At 43.7% G+C, this 17,044-nt stretch overlaps 1 protein-coding gene across 1 annotated transcript in view; it reads right to left on the bottom strand.

Annotated features, from left to right (window-relative positions):
* LOC126259601 (lachesin-like) overlaps positions 1–17,044 on the bottom strand; it is a 530,351-nt gene that overhangs the window by 254,322 nt on the left and 258,985 nt on the right. The gene's annotated exons all lie outside the window — the stretch shown is intronic.

Here is a 17,044-nt window from a genome sequence, read left to right as displayed (position 1 = left end):
ATTGTTTTAATAATCGGTAGTAGTGAAGTGGTGGCCCGCAGTGGTTTATGTTTGCTGTATGTAGATGTAAGGATACTGAATGAGTATAGGTTTTCAATTGACAATTGGGTCGCTAGGTTTTGGATGTTACGGTTAGCGCTACTGTTGTATTGGTCGGCTGACCATCAGTACTTCCTGTTACTAATAGAAACCACGGTGGCTTTCCATTTACATTACTGTGCTGGCTTAAGTTAGTTTCTGTGGAATTTCTTATACATTGTATCTGCCACTGGACTGAGGCTCGACTGCCAAGGTGTGTCCAAGAAAGTATTCAGAAGGTAAACATCCAGGGAAGATTTGCTCTTAATTGTTTTAAATTTGCTCTTACTGTTACTAGTTAGTTTTAATTTCATGCATAGCAAATTTTCTAACTAGTTTGGATACAGTATAGTTCTGAAATTTCTGGCACCGGCTTATTGTCCTATGCTACATCATGAAGTAACTTAGGAGACAAGGTTCGGTCAGAATTAAAGCTGTGAGGATGGGTCGTGAGTCGTGCTATGGTAGCTCAGTCGGTGGAAAATTTGCTCGTGAAAGACAAAGGTCCTGAGTTCGAGTTTCGGTCCGGCACACAGTTTTAATCTGCCAGGAAGTTTCAAGTAATATTTAGTCCAGGAAGCATGCTGTTTCACTCAATCAGTTTAATGAATGAAGCTTATTGTTCAGAGAAAATGAAATTTTTAGTGGTGTGATGCTATTTACTTATACAGGCATAATCAATAAACGATTAAATGTACTGTAAACGAGAACTCACTCAATGATTTCACCATTTTATCGTATGGGCCCTACTTCACGTAATTCTGTAAGCATAAATAGCGCTATGGAGTTACGTTACTGGTTGAACAATCATCAAATAGATCATAAATCGTTTACTAAAGTATTTTCCGCAATATCATCTGATGATCTTGTCTCAGTGACAAAGGTACGACAGCGAACTTCGGACTCCGCCATTATCCGAACCTGTGTTCCGCCGCAAAATGGGCGAAACATGGTAGCCACATCGGCGTTACCTACTCTCTCTCTTTCTATCTATCTCTCTCTCTCTGCCGGCCGAAGTGGCCGTGCGGTTAAAGGCGCTGCAGTCTGGAACCGCAAGACCGCTACGGTCGCAGGTTCGAATCCTGCCTCGGGCATGGATGTTTGTGATGTCCTTAGGTTAGTTAGGTTTAACTAGTTCTAAGTTCTAGGGGACTAATGACCTCAGCAGTTGAGTCCCATAGTGCTCAGAGCCATTTGAACCATTTTTTCTCTCTCTCTCTCTCTCTGTGTGTATGTGTGTGTGTGTGTGTGTGTGTGTACAGTAAGTGACTACAATGGCTTTCGGCTGCCATTCGGCTGGCACGATCCTCACTTAGATAATATAGTTGAATTTGCTACCACGACCTTTATTTGGCATTTATGTTTGCTGGCTTCACTAACTCACAACCGAATTATCACGTTTCAACTCCAAGACACGGTTCTCACTGAGGACATGCGGTATGAGATAGACCCATTGAATAAAGGTCGCGCAACATGTCTCCGGTCTGTGCGGTCCTCTCGCCTCCACTGCGGCGATATAAAATGTTATAAAATAAGCGATGCCATTCGCGACGGCATTTGCGATGCGCCAAGCAGCAAGGCAGCACGAGTCACGTTTCTGTTCCAGTGTCACTTGCAATCACGAAGCCGGTTGGAGTGGCCGAGCGTTTCTAGGCGCTACAGTCTGGAACCGCGCGACCGCAACGGTCGCAGGTTCGAATCCTGCCTCGGGCGTGGATGTGTGTGATGTCCTTAAGTTAGTTAGGTTTAAGTAGTTCTAAGTTCTAGGGGACTGATGACCTCAGACTTTAAGTCCCATAGTGGTCAGAGTCATCTGAACCCATCTGTAATCACGAGCTCTTCTGAAGACAACGTTATTGTGGCTTACCATTATTTAATGCTCAACAATCTGAAAATGAAGAGAAAGTGCTGACTGAAATTGTACAGTGCTATAAATATCAAACAATGTTCGGCTGTGGTTTCTCGTGAGGCCTCTCAACACGAAGACAAGTTCCACAAATGCTACAGAGTAAGTCCAGATAGTTTTCACTTTTTGGAGCAACTGGTATCAGCTGCTCTGAGAAGCAGGACACAGATTTTCGACTTTCTGTTTCTCCTGTTGAGAATCTACTCATTACAACAAGGTAAAGTTGGCAAAAGCTTCTGAATGCTGTTACAAAAGGCCTCCATGAAAAGTTCATTTTTTGTAAGACCATCCAGCATGGTGTTTTATTTAATACAGTACGTATATGAATAGTAATTACTAGTTTATGAAGTTAGGTTAGTATTTATAATACAGCTTAACTTCGCAAAAAAGTGTGTGATTCAGACTGAGGAGTCTCCTGAAGAAACATTGCTAGATTTGAAGTGCGATCAAGTCGCCATCGATGGTGTATCAGTGCATGGTGAATTGTACGTAGACGTAGACAATGTGTTTTAAAAAACAGAAGATGCCCGTGATGGTAATGAAAATGCTTATGTGTCCTTCTCAGCTTCATCCAGCTACTCATTCAGAAGTAACAGGTATTTAGCTTTCAGATCTCTTTCATACGTGTCACAGTTTACTGAAATCATTCTATCAGATCAACAGCTGGGCTAGGGTAAACTTTTTATTCATTGACTATCCGCGTTGCGGGCATAATGGTTTAACTAAGATTGTTGGCCCTTCTGCATTCTTCGCCCTCTTGTGTGCATGTTTTATGATTGTCAGCATCTGATGATGTAGGTACAAGACACGAAACTTGTAGTGCCATAACAAAATTGGCTTAAATACAGCTGCTTGCGGAGTTCTTGCTGCAAAACATAATACGACATTGTATACTGGAAACAGTGGACGAACTCTTCGGGTTATCTATCAGATAACAGTGCACTCTGTCACAAAGCAGCGTAATGGGAGACAATCGTTTATGGACAATAGCATTCCTGAAACGGACTGGACTGCCCAAAGTCCAGACCTGAAGGCAACGAAACACATTTGGAGTGAGTTAGAACGTCGACTGAGCTCCAGATCTCAGCATTCGACAGCATTATCTTCTCTGGTTCCAGTTGAGAAAGAATATGCTGCCATTCCTCCACAGGCAGTAAGAAAGTTTATTAAAAATGTCTCCTGTAGAGTTCGAGCTGTCATAAAAGTCAAATGTGAACTCACACCATTTTACTTTTGATTAGATAATGTAGTCGCTTCAGTGTCTCTATTCCTACAAGAATTAGAATCTACGTTCCCCTCGCCATAATCTAGTTTTCCGAGAATGTCGTTATGTACCTTTAACGATTCACTAGGTGAAAGTGGTGCGTCTTTTACGTGATTCTCCCCGCATAGAAGAAAAGTCTGTGATTGTAAAAATTAAGCGCAGCAGTGTCGAGTGCTAGAGCGATCCCATTTAGGTGGACAGTTTCGCGTAGAACGCTTCACCGAGCATGCGCTGTTACATGCGCTCAGCACATAAAGTATTAATAATACGAAGGGTGTTCAATAAGTAATGCAAAACATTTTTGTCTCGGCCAGTTCCGCTTGAAAAAATGCGTAATTTGTCGTGGTACATCTTGTAATATTCATACTTCACCCCCTGTAGTTTCATGAAGTTCCGATGGTGGCGTGGCTATTTGTAGCATTCAAAATGGCGTCTTTTACAAAGATGCTTTCCAGGCAGATAGCTGTCACTGAGTTTCTTCTGGCGGAAAACCAAATCATCGCAGATATTAATAGGCGCTTGCCGAATGTCTACGGAGATCGTTCAGTGAACAAAAGCACGGAGAGTCGTTGAGCGAGGTGTCATCATTGCAGCCATATCACTATAATCTATCGGACCGGCCGCAGCCAGATGTGGTTCCTGCAGTGTTGGAACGTGCGTACACTCTCATTCGAAATGGTCGACGGATAAAATGAAAGATCTCGCAGCGCAACTGAACATCTCATTAGTAGTGCTGACACACTCGTCCACCAGTTGGGACGCTCAAAGGCGCGAGTCAGCTGCGTTCCTCTCCACGTAATAGAAAACCATAAAGAACAACGAAGGACTACCAGTGCGGAATTTCTTGCTCATTACGAGGCCGATAGTGACTATTTTTTGCCCAGTACCGCCGCAGATGATGAGACATAGGTTCATCACTTCGAACCGGAAACGAAACGGCAATGGTTCAAATGGTTCAAATGGCTCTGAGCACTATGGGACTTAACATCTATGGTCATCAGTCCCCTAGAACTTAGAACTACTTAAACCTAACTAACCTAAGGACATCACACAACACCAAGTCATCACGAGGCAGAGAAAATCCCTGACCCCGCCGGGAATCGAACCCGGGAATCCGGGCGTGGGAAGCGAGAACGCTACCGCAGAACGGCAATCCTTGGACTGGCGCCACACCGTCTCTCCTCGCAAGTAAAAGTTGAAAGCTGCCCCCTCAGCCGGTAAACTCATGGCGACGGTCTTCTTGCACTCTGTAGGGGTTTTTCAGTTTGATTTCCTCTCTCGGTTCAACGATTGACTTTGAAGTGTATTGTGCTAACTTCAGCAAACTGAAGTAAGGAATTCAGCGCATTCCTTGCCACAGAAAGACAAACGAATTTCTCCATGACGACGCAAGGCCCAATACAAGTTTGCGTACCCGGGTGGAGATCACATAACTTCAATGAGCTGTACTTCATCTGCCCTACAGCCCGGATCTAACACCTTCCGACATCCATTTATTTGGCCCAGTGAAGGATAAGCCGGCCGCTGTGGCCGAGCGGTTCTAGTAGCTTCAGTCCGGAACCGCGCTGCTGCTACGGTCGCAGGTTCGACTCCTGCCTCGGGCCTGGAGGTGTGTGACGTCCTTAGGTTAGTCAGGTTTAAGTAGTTCTAAGTCTAGGGGACTGATGACCTCAGATGTTAAGTCCCATAGTGTTTGGAGCCATTTTTTTGAAGTGAAGGATGTACTTAGCACAAAGCAGTACGTGGATAATGGGGAGGTTATTGATGAGCAAAAAGTTGTTCAAATGGCTCAGAGCGCTATGGGACTTAACATCGGAGGCCATCAGTCCCCTAGAACTACTTAAACCTGACTAACCTAAGGACGTCACACACCTCCAGGCCCGAGGCAGGAGTCGAACCTGCGACCGTAGCAGCTGCGCGGTTCCGGACTGAAGCTACTAGAACCGCTCGACCACTGCGGCCGTCTATTGATGCAGCAAGACTTTGGCTCTGACGTCAACCAGTAGAATGGTACCAAGAGGACAGGTAGGCCTTCCCAGTATGGTGGCGTAAGGCCGTGGCATTGAACGGAATTTATATTGAAAAATAGAGTTTTATAGCCAGAAGAGTAGGAAATTATGTGGTTTACTGGAATCGCAAATAAAATCAACCTGCTTAGAGAAAAAAATGTGTTGCGTTACTTATTAAACACCCCTCGTAGTACTGAAGGCACAACAGCGGCGTAAAACTGTGTCAGGTAGCTATAATCAGACTGAGAACGACACACCGAATACTTCCTCTGTGAAATCTCCTCGATCTAAGTTTGGAGACTCTGCATACATGCGTGGGTGACGAGGACACGCCAGCTATGCCGCATGCTGCTACTACTCTGCACGCTGAATTATCACTATGGCCACCGGGATGACACTGCGGAAGCCTCTCCGACTGCGCCGCGTCCGCTCTGCGCACTTTGCCGCTACTCTATTCGCGATGCAGACGTCAGCGGGCCGCGCTGTCAGCGGCAGCGGCTGCCAGTAAATCTGCGCGCGCCCGCGTCACTGTAGGGGGGGCGGCCCTCCTCTGTCCTGATGCACGCGTCCCGATTTTTAATGAAATGTCCGCCGCTGCCGACGCGTCGACCACTTCATTACGGTTGCGCACGCCCTCCCGAGCCAGTACTGACGTGTCGATGTACTTTTTGTCGATTTTAATTATGTGTCGCCACACGCAGTTCACGCGCGCTTCACACTGCTCTGTTTTGGCTAAATCGGCTGCAATATTAACGCCACACGGAACCGAGAGTTAGAGTGAAACACTTTCCGTTGCAGTTGTTTATTCGTTCTATACACTCAGATTGGTTCCACTGAACCCAGGACCCAAAGTTGTTTCTCATAAGATCATACATGTGTAGAAAACCAGTAATTATCTTGTGCACACCTTTCCCAAATTTTGTATTGCGATCTACCTCACCTTATGGAGCATGTCTCTTTTGTGTTTGTTACTTATCCTATTCGGACTTTTCAGATCCTTTTTAGAAACATAATCTTGTATTCCGCAATGCTGAAAGCCACGGATCAAGGTAGATGCTGTACTTCTCGGTTTCTGAAAAGCATGTGGCTCAGTACCACACCTACTCTTCTTGCCTGTGTCCGTGGCCGAATCACAAGCAGTGGCATGGGGGCACCACCCTTACGCGCAGCTTGCTAGAAATTCTTGTGCCCGCAACCATAACGCCACCAGTACCAGTCGGACACATCAAGCAGCGTCTGACGCACATTTCTGTTTTCATCGTCGACTTCAGTTATGCCCACATACACTTACCAACCACGCGTTCTCCTCGACCTAAAGATTTTTACACTCCACTGCTTCGTTCCTTATCCAGCAACAATATCGAACTCAGACATCCGTCCAAGCGGTGGCCCACGGTTTGGCGTCATATCAACCAGCCTTTCCTTCCCTCCAAAGTCTGGGCAACATGGTACCACGTCGCAAGTGGAAAATTCGCCACAAATCGACGTCTTCACGCCATCGGACTAGCGGACTCTCCACGTTGTTCCATTTGCCACCTCATGGATGACGACGTCCACCAACTGACTTGTGCTGCCACCAGTGACGTCTGGAAACTTGGCCGACAGTTCATTGCCTGTTACCTCCGCGTTCCGCCGGACTCGATTGACCCATGGACTTTTATCCATCCTGAGGAAACTTACTTCCTCGCTGCCAAAAATCATGCGATTGTATGGGTCACGGAATGGACGATCACCTACATGTATAATGATGGCGACAAATCACACCTTGATTTCTACCAGTACTTAGAAACCGCCCACAGTGAAGTCGAGCACCGACCACGCTACCGCGGTTTCTTCGCCAATTACCTACATGCGGTCTTTACGTCAGCCCCGCTCAGTTGGATGGTGCCCCACGCCGACAGCGCTCCCAGCCCCCCCCCCCCCCCCCACCCCCCACACCCCACCCTCTGCTGACATCAGAGACTCTCCGCGCTACGTTCTATATTGTAAACCACAGTGGAGTAGGCGCATGAACACGCACCTCCTTACTTTTATGCACTATACCAGAGCACGCTGGTTTTTTCCCCACTCCACTGTCTATTGCTTCACACCTCTTAGCTTACATCAGTATTATTATTCCTTTTTCCTATACCTTGTTAATAATAAAAAAGGCTCGCCTTGTACGAGTGTAATGTCTCGTGTTATTCCCGCCGGAAGGGTGGCATTTCTGTTGTATTTAAACTTGTACTAATAAAAATATTTTGTTCATTTACCCTGTTCCTGGTAAAAAAATTATAATAAACTACAATAAAAAAATAAACAAATCAAAATGCTACTTTGAGGGAGTGATTCAGGGATGGGAGGGGGAGGCATCGCATCGCGGCCAGGCCTCGGGTTCCGACCCCTGCCCGCCTTGTCTCAACCTGCTCGTAACTGACCACACTACTCTTACTTAAAAAAAAAAAAAAAAAAAATGGTCGCCAACGGTCGCCTGTTTGGGTAAGCGGGTTCGAATCCTGATGGTGGGGAAAAATTTTTCACTGACAGTATTTGGCGAAAAAGGGAAGGAGGAGAGGTGGTGACATAATGTTCCTTTTCACCAGACTTCACGCCAATGTCCTAGTTTATATATCAAACCCCTCCGCATTGTCTCATGAAGTGAGGGCATATAACACAGTTCATGTCGATCCGTCCGTCCGATGGACGTTAAGCTTGCCCCCCTTGGTGCGAGGAGTGATGTACTGGCACCGCGTTTCGCACTCTCCCTTCTCTCATCATCGACATACAGCACAAAGAATCACACTACACTCTACAGTCACAATACATACACGCCGACTTACGAAAATTGCAATGGAGCAAGCTGTGTAAGTGGGTTGCTTCCGTGTCGTCAGCGGTGTGTAGCGCATTGCATTGTATCTCTGACTTCGCTTTCTTTGTAAGAGACTCTGTGGCTGGCCGGACTCGTCGTTGGAAGTTAATGGCCAGTACTGTTAGGCAGTTGGAAATTAGGCACCAGCAGTGATTGAAGTACTGCTGGGCAGTTCGAGGAGAACAGCCAGCAGTGATAGATGTTAGATGTCAGAAGTCAGCATTGATGGGAGATCTGAAGTGGTAGCGTAGGCTAACGATCTGTACATGTTCGACTTGCAGATTGAATATTATTCTGATTATATACCTTTGTACTAGATGTCAATGACGATTTATATTCGTGGAACTGGATGTCACATTACTAAGGTAAAAAAAATACATGATTTGGTTTTCAACAAAATCTTTCCTTTGCCAACAACATGCCTATTAGTAGTTAGTGGCTCTAGTAGTTAGAATCTTTTATTTAACTGGCAGTATTGACGCTCGCTGGTATTGCAGTAGTTCGCCTAATGAAGATTTTTGTGAGGTAAGTGCTTAATGAAATGGATAGGTTATTGTTAGGATTTCTTTTTAGTCAGGGCCATTCTTTTGAATTAATTATTTGAAATCAGGTTATCTTTTTATTTATTTTTTTCTTGACCCATCAGACTGCATTGCGTTAGGATATTGTGGGTTTCAGTCATTCAGCAATTTAAGTACAGCCACACTCATTTAAATAAAGACGTTTCAGTTGCATACAAAAAACAATAAAGAAATCTGCTGTTATCATCAAAAATATGATTAGACGAAATATGTGACTGGATTGAAGATTTCTTGGTACGGAGGACACAGCGTGTTATCTTGGATGGAGAGTCATTGACAGATGGAGAAGTAACTTCCGGTGTACTTCAGGGAAGTGTACTGGGTCTCTTGCTAGTCATATCGTATATATATGTTCTTTTGGACAATATTGATAGTAGCTTCAGACTTTTCGCAGATGATGCACTTGGGTACAACGAAGTACAGTCTGAACGAAGCTGTGCAAATATTCAGCTAGACATTGATAATATTTCAAAGTTGTGCAATGACTGTCAACTTGCTTTATGCGTTCGTAAACGTAAAATTATGCACTCACAAAACGAAAAAACATAGCATCCTATGCATATAATATTAGTGAGTCTCAGTTGGAATTTGTAAGCTCATACAAATGCTTGGACGTACCACTTAGTAGGGACACGAAGTGGAACGATTACATACGCTCCGTCGTGGGTAAAACACGTAGAGGTATTGTTAGAATACCAGGGAAATGCAATAAGTCTACAAAGGAGCTGGCTTACAAATCACTCGCGAGCGACTCATGAGGCAATACTGCTCGAGCGTGTGGGACCCGTATTATTATTATTATTATTATTATTATTTTTGTGGTGATGATTGGGGTTCATCAGTTTTCTGACTGGTCTGATGTGGCCCGCGACGAATTCCTCTCCCCCGACAACCTCTTCATAACAGAGTAGCACTTGAAACATACGTCTTCAATTACTTGCTGGATGTATTGTTTCTGTCTTCCTCTGCAGCTTTGCCCTCTACAGCTCCCTCTAGTATCCTAGAAGTGATTCCCTGATGTCTTAACAGATTGTCCTATCATCCTGACCCTTCTTGTCAGTGTTTGCCACACATTCATTTCCTCCCCGATTCTGCGCAGAAGCTCCTGTTCCTTACTTATCAGTCCACCTAATTTTCAACATTAGTCTGTAGCACCACATCTCAAATGCTTCGATTCTCTTCTGTTCTGGTTTTTCCACAGTCCATGTTTCACTACCATACAATTCTGCGCTGCAAATGTACATTCTCAGAAACTTCTTCTTCAAATTGAGACTTATGTTTGATAGCAAATAAACAATGTTTTCAGCCTTCAGTTGCAAGGTAATTTTACTCGTTTACCTAGGTTTCGATTCCAGTAATGGAATCTTCTTCAGAACCTATAAATTAAACCACATACGGACATATATTACCCACTAAAATGAATTATCCGTCTAATGATTGAATATTAAAGAAATTGTGATACTTACAAAAAATTAAATTATTTTGTGAGCCAAACACTGGCCAAGTCACGGATTAAAAATTAAAACAATAAAGATGCATAATCATAAGATTATGTCAGTCAAAATTAAAACCATTAAGGCGAACGTAGACAGAGCTTCGCCGGCCACAAATCAGGACCACACGTAAGCGGCTCGAAAACTAGGCGTTGTGAGCAGTTACGCGGCGAGGCTCGGCCGCGGCCAAGCGCATGCGCGAGCGCCAGCGCAGGGGCGAGAGACAAACTGTCTCAAAATTACTTAGAGCAAATATACATATCAACAAAATGTGACACAGCCGTCCTACAATTGGACAAACCTATCTATTGGTATGGCAACATTAAACAATTTACCTGAGAAACTACAAAGCCAAAGTATAATTTTTTTTTTAAATATTATAGTAAGAGGGCGTAGCCCCGCTACAGTAACTAAAAATTAGTGTCAAAACCATGCGTGCTAAGCAAGAAAATCAGACAGCTGATAGGACCTTAGACTATCTCGATCTGACTCTATCCATTATTAGCAACAAAATAGATTTAAAAAAAAAAATTTCGGAAAGCTACCTATTCCGACATCATCATCCCAGCTGATTCCACCCATCCTCAGGCCCAAAAAATGGCCTTTTTTCACTCGAGTATCCATCGAGCTCTTTCCATTCCACTTTCGCCAGTCAACTTACAGAACGAATTAAAAGTCCTCGAAAACATCGCTCAGAATAATGGATATAATCCCAGTATAGTGAGACAGTTGTTTAATAAAAAAACCCGAAAGAAGACTACCACCCTTTCCAGTTCAGATACTCACAATCAACACCAGGCAACGAAATACATATCAGTTTCCCTTTATAGGTAACATATCTTATAAGGTAGGTCGTTTATTAAAAAACCTAGGGTGTAAAGTTTCATACTCTACCACCAACAACCTCAAAAAGAACTTGGTTCATTCCCTGGATAAAGGTAATGATAAATCATCGCTATCAGGTGTGTATAAAATCACGTGTGCTGAATGTCCTTCTTATTACATTGGCCAGACAGGAAGGGCCCTGTCTGTTAGGTTTAAAGAGCATCTGCCGACAAAAAGCGGTGATGGAACTCGAGGATCTGCATTTGCTGAACATCTGGTCCAAAAGGCGCATGCTCCCAAGCCTTTAAAAGACGCAGAGCTTTTGCATAATGAAGTAAAGGGATGTAGGCTAGACACCCTCGAAGAATTGCAAATTTTTAAACATCTTAGTATTGATAGAGACAACTTACTTAATGATCAGCTGCAATTAAAAAATAGAAGTTATTTCGAAGGATTTCAACCTTTACTCCAGTGGAGTTGACCAACAGTCCGCCTCGAATGGCCGATGCTGTTTCACTATCTGCTTTGTCCCTTTATTATAATGCGATTGCACATGTGTGTCTTCGCATTTCGTTTTATGCTTGGTAATGACACATAGTTGCTAAGGCGTTTTTATGTTAAAGACATTTTATGCTTAGCACGCATGGTTTTGACACTAATTTTTAGTTACTGTAGCGGGGCTACGCCCTCTTACTATAATATTAAAAAAAAAATTATACTTTGGCTTTGTAGTTTCTCAGGTAAATTGTTTAATGTTGCCATACCAATAGATAGGTTTGTCCAATTGTAGGACGGCTGTGTCACATTTTGTTGATATGTATATTTGCTCTAAGTAATTTTGAGACAGTTTGTCTCTCGCCCCTGCGCTGGCGCTCGCGCATGCGCTTGGCCGCGGCCGAGCCTCGCCGCGTAACTGCTCACAACGCCTAGTTTTCGAGCCGCTTACGTGTGGTCCTGATTTGTGGCCGGCGAAGCTCTGTCTACGTTCGCCTTAATGGTTTTAATTTTGACTGACATAATCTTATGATTATGCATCTTTATTGTTTTAATTTTTAATCTGTGACTTGGCCAGTGTTTGGCTCACAAAATAATTTAATTTTTTGTAAGTATCACAATTTCTTTAATATTCAATCATTAGACAGATAATTCATTTTAGTGAGTAATATATGTCCGTATGTGGTTTAATTTATAGGTTCTGAAGAAGATTCCATTACTGGAATCGAAACCTAGGTAAACGAGTAAAATTACCTTGCAACTGAAGGCTGAAAACATTGTTTATTTGCTGTACATTTCACAGTTGCTGACACGCTGCAATATGTTAAAGATATATAAATTATGTTTGATACCAGTAGACTTCTCTTGGCCAGGGACGTCCTTTTTGCCAGTGGTAGTCTGCTTGATGTCCTCCTTGCTCTGTCCGTCATTGGTTATTTTACTGGCTCAAATGGCTCTGAGCACTATGGGACTCAACTGCTGTGGTCATAAGTCCCCTAGAACTTAGAACTACTTAAACCTAACTAACCTAAGGACAGCACACAACACCCAGCCATCACGAGGCAGAGAAAATCCCTGACCATCAATGCTGATGTTAAGTTTCTCACTGTTCTTTTTTCTGATACTTCTCATTACTTTCGTCTTTCTTCAATTAACTCTTAGTTCATATTCTGTAGTCATTAGACTGTTCATTCCGTTCTGCAGATCACGTAATTCTTCTTCACTTTCAAGGAGTATAGCAATGTCATCCGTGAACCATATCATTGATATTCTTTCACAATGATTTTTAATTCCACTCCCGAACCTTTCTTTTATTTTCATCATAGCTTCTACGATGTACAGATTGAACAGTAAGGGCGAAAGACCAAATACCTGTCTTACACCCTTTGTAATCCGAGCGCTTCGTTCTTGGTCGTCCACTCTTATTATAGCTGGGGATATTGAACGTATACAGAGAATGGCAGCACGAATGGCCACAGATTTGTTTGACCCACGGGATAGTGTCAGTGTGATGATGGAAAAATCTTGAAGACTGATAGAAACTATCCTCAAAAAGTTTACTGACAAAGTTTGCTTTGTGATGGCTCTAAGAATATACTACAATCCTCTACATGGCGCTCCCATAGGGATTGTGAGAATAAGATCAAATTAATTACAGCATGCATAGAGGCATTTATACAATCATTTTTCCCACGTTACATGCGTGAATCTAACAGGGAAAAGACCTAATAAATGGCACAGTGCAACGTACCCTCTGTCGTACACTGCACGGTGGTTCGCAGAGTACAGATGTAGATGTAGATGTGGATAGACACACATTGTCTGTTACATGCACCGAACGAGAGACGCGCAAAGCGGTGCTCAGTTCCAGGCAGTAGATAGCGATGTGTTACCAGGAGAACGTAAAAGTTACGTTCAGAGTCAGTACCTGCCCAGAAATGGGGGAAAGTGACTTTAGAGAAATAAGTTTCAAGCTAACCGCTTCATAAATAAAGCAAAGTTTGTCAACAGCAATGTATGAGGTGATGAAATACACATTCAATACAAAGTCGAAGTACACATCGACATCTTCAACAACAGGCTAGAAGGGGCATCGGAGTAGGTTCATACACTAGAGTTGCTTTTCTTTATTTTAGCCTCCAGATAGAGCATGCTATTCAATAACGACCTAAATAGGGCAGGTACTTTTCAGCCAAATACTGGGTTAATTTGTCGTGAGGCAGATGTAGATCTATTTGGAAATGTTTGAGTGTGATATCCAGTTCCGGTACCAACGGAAACCCGCCAAAAACATCAGAGCTGGAGGATGGGATCTATTTTTAATTTAATTCTGAGACGATGTACACTGGCAAAGCTGATACCCTAGAGTACGTTACTCTAACGTGCACTGCGGTGCACTTCATAAGCCGTTTGATGCCAGAGGATTCACCCTTCTCAGCGATTTTGCCCTGTGTTGGTCACATCGATGTTTCACGTAGATCCAACATCTCCGTTGTCAGAAGAGAATACAAAACGTAAGATATGGTGAGTCCTGAGCAAGAGGCAACGACTCAGCCTTTGAGACTGCTGCTGGCTGGCCAGTAAGAACTCTCATAATCCTTTAACTGTTTTTGTTTCTAGATACGTAACTCCTCTTGAAGGCAATCACTTACAGAAAATGTAATCCTACATCCAAAATCAGGTGGCTCTGGGTAACGTCCAAAGCCTTACATAGTGCAAGAGTTTCTGACACAACCTAAATGTCATACTCTTCTTTTATCATCTCCCAATGTGTTACGATATACGTAATAGCACATAGTACTAGAGAGTGAGAAACTAAGAACAAAGTGCTGGGATTAAAAAGGGTGTAAGAGAAGGATGTAGTGTTTCGTAGCTATTGTTCAGTCTATACATCGAAGAACCAAAGATTAAAACAAAAGAATGGTTAAAGAGTGATATAGAAATTCGGGTAAAAGGATGTCAATGATAATATGCATAGATGACATTGGTAATCTCAGCGAAAGTGAAGAAAAATTAGAGAATCTATTTAATAGAATGAACGGTCTAAAGACTTCAGAATGTGGACTAGTAAATCGAAGATAAACGAAAGTAATTAGTAGTAACAGAAATGAGGTTAACAATAAATTTACCATCAAAATAGATGATCATGAATAGACGAAGAGAAGGAATTCTTCTGTACTGAAAACGAAATAACAAATTAGGGATGAAGTAAAGAGGAAATAAAAAGCAGATATCACTGGCAAAGAGAGTTTTTCTAGCCAAGAGAGGTCTGTTGGCACAAAAAATCGGCCTTAATCAGACGAAGACATTCCTGAGAGTTTAAGTTTGTAGTGTGATAGTGAATCACGGGCAGTTTGAAAACTGATAAAGAAGAGAATCGAATTGTTTCAGGTATATTGCAGTACAAGAATGTTTAAAATTAGATGAACTGGTAAGAAGAGGAATCAGGAGGCTTACCACAGAATAGGCAAAGAAAAGAGTACATGGATAACACAAGAAGAAGGTGTGGAATGCTAGGATATGTGTTAAGATATCAGGGAATAACTTGAGGGATTGCAGGGCACTCTCACTTATGATATGGTGTCATGCTGCTTAATGTTCTTAGGGAAGATGATATTTATTATTTGGTTGCTATACTGGATACGATCTGACTTCATTCATATGATGGAATGGTTGGCAGTGGTTAACGCTCTTACTTGTGAGCTCTAGTGAAGGAAAAGTGGTATGCTTCACCTGCATTCAAAGGAAGAGGGTGCCGAGGTTAATTGACTGCACAAAAGTGGATGAGGGCTGAGGAGAGAATTTTTTCTGCAGAACCTGGGTGAAAAAGTTTGCGGACTGCCAAGTCCCTCGGTCTCATTGTGCAGACACATTGGATGGCGTCGGTCGGTGGGTGGCCGCGTCCAGGTAGGCTGACTAGCGCCGAGGAGTCGCTACAGCTATGAGCAGAGCATTGATGACCGGCAATAAAGCAGAGGATGGGCCCTTTTTAGGTAAGATGCCAATGAGACAGCTGTGTATCAGATTCTTGTCGGGTTTCCAGCCGGATCAAACTGTCATCTGAGCACAATATTTCAGCGGTCCACCTGGCCGCCATCATCAGGTGAGAAAAGCTACGCTGCTCTCGCAAATGACTGCACCTTCATATGCATCGGAAGTACAACAGCGCATGCGCTAAATACAGTGCACACGCGTTCAATCATTCCTGCTGCCCCTGGCACAAAAAGAGTTGCAGCACCTCTAGTGGTGAATATCGTTTTCAACAGTGTTCACCACCGGAGGCGCTGCAACTCTTTTTGCGCCAGGGGGCAGCAGGTATGATAGAACGCGTGTGCACTGCATCTAGCACATGCGCTGTTGTACTTCCGATGCATATAAAGGTGCAGTCATTTGCGAGTGGAAGCAGTTATCGGAGAGAACGGATTACAACATACACTGATCAATCAAAACATTATGACCACTGCCCAACGTGACGTTGGATGCCGCCTGGTGGGGTTCCGGGCACGTGACGCGGTAGCAAAAGTATGTAAGCGGAGCAGGCATGGACGGGGGATCATCTTATCAAAGGTAAGGGCTGTTTATGGGGAAGTCTGGTGAGATAAGCGAGTCTGACAAATGGCAGATTATTATTAGCAGAGCCTGTGAACTAGTATCTCGAAAACGATGAAGTTGGCCGAATGTTCACGTGCTACTGTCGTGAGTATCTACGGAAAGAGGTAGAAGGATAGTGAAACTACACCTAGGCACTAAATGATTAGACGTCATCTACTCTCCACAGAACGCGGGGTTCGGAAGCTTGTCTACTCTGTAAAGTAGTATAGGTACTGATCTGCGGCATCTCTAGTGCACGCACAAGTGTTTCGGAGTACATCATTCATCGTGCGTTGTTGAACATGTTGACCCAACGACATCGCCAACTACGACTGCAGAGGGCAACGGACCATCGGGATTCGACCTTCGATCAATGGAAACGTTTCGGCTCTGTGGGCAAATCACATTTTTGCTACACTAGGTCGACTGTCGTCTTCACAAACGCAGTCATCGACGTGAACGGCGTCTCGAAACGGCAGGGCGCCACGGACGCAGGCTGGTGGGACCAGTATTATGTTATGGGAAACATTCTCCTGCATTTTCATGGGACCTGTGGTACTAATCGAAAACATAATCGAAGACACACTTATGGCTGTGAACCATCTGCATCCCTTCATGCTTGATATTTCCCCGGCGGCGATGTCAGCTTTCAACAGCTCTGTGTTTCGGAGCCACTAGCGTACTACCGTGGTTTCAGGAGCAACACAGTGACAAAATTCGCCTGCATTAAATCCCATGAAACCCATCTGGGTCGCTACCGGGTGCCATCCCCGCGTACGCAAATCAGCGGCCTGCTATTTACGCGAATTACATGACCTATGCATAGATATCTAATGCCACATACCAAACAAACCTACCAACAAACTGTTGGGTCGCTGATACGTACATTCCGCGTTTCATTTCGTTCCGAAGACGGACAAAGGAGCTTTAAAATACACGACACTTGCGAATAACC

This window comes from Schistocerca nitens, chromosome 5, assembly GCF_023898315.1.
Source record: "Schistocerca nitens isolate TAMUIC-IGC-003100 chromosome 5, iqSchNite1.1, whole genome shotgun sequence".
In the NCBI taxonomy this organism is placed as follows: Eukaryota; Metazoa; Arthropoda; class Insecta; order Orthoptera; family Acrididae; genus Schistocerca; species Schistocerca nitens.
Note: the sequence above shows the minus strand (reverse complement) of the source record. Positions and strands in the feature narration are given on the sequence as shown.